We start from the raw sequence: 3010 nt of genomic DNA on the forward strand, positions 1-3010 counted from the left end.
ATCATGCATGCGGAGTAGGCACAAAATTGCTCATTCATAGTCGTCTGAAGCCTCAAAGGGCGCGACTGCGAGAGGGAGGCGAAGATCGTGGGAGGCGCAACTGTTAACAAAATTAAGTGAAGTTACATGCACGCGCCGGCATGACGTGCGAACACGCAGAAGCTATACCGCTAGGCCTACGATACGGGTCTAGTAGACATGACATCTAGTGAGACCCGCATAGTACTCGAGAACTCTTTTGGGCATGCAGCCGTTCATCCAATGGGCAAGCCACCACCCCACACCATTCGCACGCCCTACTCGTCCCCGTCTTCTACCTTACAACAGTTCGCTCCCATTCGTCTCGTCCTTCCACATTACACCAGTTCAACTTATCCTAACCCGCCTCCAAAATCCATAGCCTCGCAAATCTCCATGATCGCCGGTGAGTACAACGTTAGAACCATCACCGGCGATGAAATCATCCTCATCTACACCCGTAGATCCGCGACAGTGATACCATGCCTTGCTCGCTTCCTACGCATGTTCAAAAGTTCAAAGGATGAGAGGGTCGCTGGGCTAGATGTTGAGTACACCATAGTCCTGGAAAGCAAGAAGCTTCTAAAGGAGGCAGAGAAGAAGAAGCCCGCCTTGATCCAGGTTTGCGTACATAACGTGTGCTTGGTCTACCACATATGCCATGCCGGCGTTAGGTGCCAAGAATTTGAGTTCTTCCTCCAGGACAAAATAGTGAAATTCGTTACTTTAGACTTTACGAATGACAGGAGAGTCCTGGGTTGGATAGGCCTCGTTGTAGGCTAGCCCTTCGATCTCCAGAATGCAAGCCTGGTTTCCTCCTCTCAGCCTTCAGTTCAGACCCTGGCAGCAGCCATGATTGATCCCTCATATGCACAACTGAAGAAACCTCACCCGGAGTTTCATCATGCATGGGAGTTAAAGAGAATAGATGAAGATCACATCGTGTACGCGGTAATGGATGCCTACCTTTGTTTAAATATCTACAAGGGTTGGATGAAGAGGTAGAGCCTAGTATCCAGTTCAGGCAAAGAAGTGTCGGCAAAGAGGAAGAGGAAGAGGCACGAGGACGAATTCGATGACGTGGACTCGGACCCTGAGTAAGGTGGCAGTGTCGTTGCTCATGCTGGTTCTACTGCAGTGTCAAGCGGACTAGTTGCTTAGTTTTATTTCAGGGGTGTGTTGTGTTGAGCCCCTAGCAGAACTATGTTTATGTTTTTTCTTATTATTTGAACTCTTTAGTACGTACAGTAGTACTAGTATGTCTTACTAATGTTCTTCTTGTAGTTGGTACTAATGCTTGTATCTTCGTGTTCCTACTATACTTAATACATAGTAGTAGTATATTTTGGGTCAGTCAATTTGTTAAAGAAGTTCGACGGAGCAAAGGAAGAAAACGGCAGAGAAGCTACCCCAATATCTATATTAGGGTGGGAGAGTGCCCATGATCTATCTTATGAGTGTTGGGTGTGGAATGCAGTTCGCCGGAAAAAATGGATTGTGCTCGAGGTTAAACGAATGGCGGGGGTGGGGGGAGCATGGCGCTGGCAGGCGTTCAGGGGAGGTCGGCGCGGCGGTGACATGCGGTTAGGCCTGTGGCGGGCTGGCGGCTCTATGTCTAAGAGAGAAGATGAACAGTGCATCAATTTCGGAGCTTGAAGAAGCTCTTCTGGTTGTCCATGTTGCATCCCACGACTCACAAGAGTCAACTGACCCAAATTGTTCATTCAAATTGCAGGATCCACGTGGCACTCAAGGTCTCGAAGGAAGATACCACATCCTCACCCGGTTTGCACGCTCGGCGCAGGCATGGCTGGCTTCCGCCGTGACAGCCACCATGCGCGCCTCCTCCGCGCGGGCGAAGACGACAATGAAACGCTAGCTGCTCCTCGCTGGCGTGCTGGAGCACGCGCTCGTCCTCCTCTTTGTACGCTGCGGGCATAGACGCGGCTCCACTAGCTGCTGCGTGCTTGGTAGTGCATCGGCATCGCGGGGAGGGACTGTAGATGACGTGAGCGGGTGATCCTTCGGCTTCATGGCATAGGGATGGCTGGGACACGGTGATGATGGGCGAGAAATGGTCGGCCGAAGCAGGCAGGCGCCCGCATGCGCAACGGCGGCGACGACATATTGATGAGTGTGCGTATGGGAGATTAGTTTAGTTTATATAGGGTTAGTTGAACTTAATAGAACACTGTACTAGTACACATAAACATTAGACTGAGGCAACTCTTATACTACCATATAGTTAGCACAATATTGATACAGAATCTTGAGCAAGCACGTGCACCGCGGCCGCGCGGTCGATTGAATGGTGCATCACCGTGTCGCGCTCGAAGGACATCCACTGAACCTTTTTTTGTGTGTGAAAAAAATCCCCGAATATTACTCTACTTTTTTTCCTGGAAAAGTTCTTCACTCTACAATATTTCCATATATTTGAATTTACCTTCAGTTCGTACTTATTTGGATTTGGATATTTAGGTGCGCCCTAGACATTTTTTAATATTGATTATGCATGTGTGACTGAGAGAGAACGCGTGTATGTGTCCATATGTGTGTTGTGTCGGAAGGGCATTGTGGAGACGGTGTGCCTCTGATAGAGACATAGAGAGGTGTGAATGAGCAAATGATAATGCATGAGTGAGACATAGAGAGATGCCGATACGTTGTGCATACATGAGAGAACGGTCTTCTATTTTTAATTGTGTGTGTGTGTGCGAGAGAGAGAGAGAGAGAGAGAGAGAGAGAGAGAGAGAGGAGCATCTGTAACACAATAGCCATCTCTCTTGATTTGTCCATCCCTCGCACGATGGCATGTAACACATGCATCAACACACACATTTTGACACACTCACCCGCCCCTGCCCACCTCAAGGCCCGCACATCACTCTCTATCTCACACGCACAATCTCTTCCTGAAAACCCTATTTAGCATGTAGCTTTCCATCACATACACACACATTCTCTCCATAGGTTTGATTTCTCTCAATAT

The sequence above is a fragment of the Triticum dicoccoides genome, unplaced genomic scaffold (genome assembly GCF_002162155.2).
Source record: "Triticum dicoccoides isolate Atlit2015 ecotype Zavitan unplaced genomic scaffold, WEW_v2.0 scaffold20685, whole genome shotgun sequence".
NCBI classification, from domain to species: Eukaryota; Viridiplantae; Streptophyta; class Magnoliopsida; order Poales; family Poaceae; genus Triticum; species Triticum dicoccoides.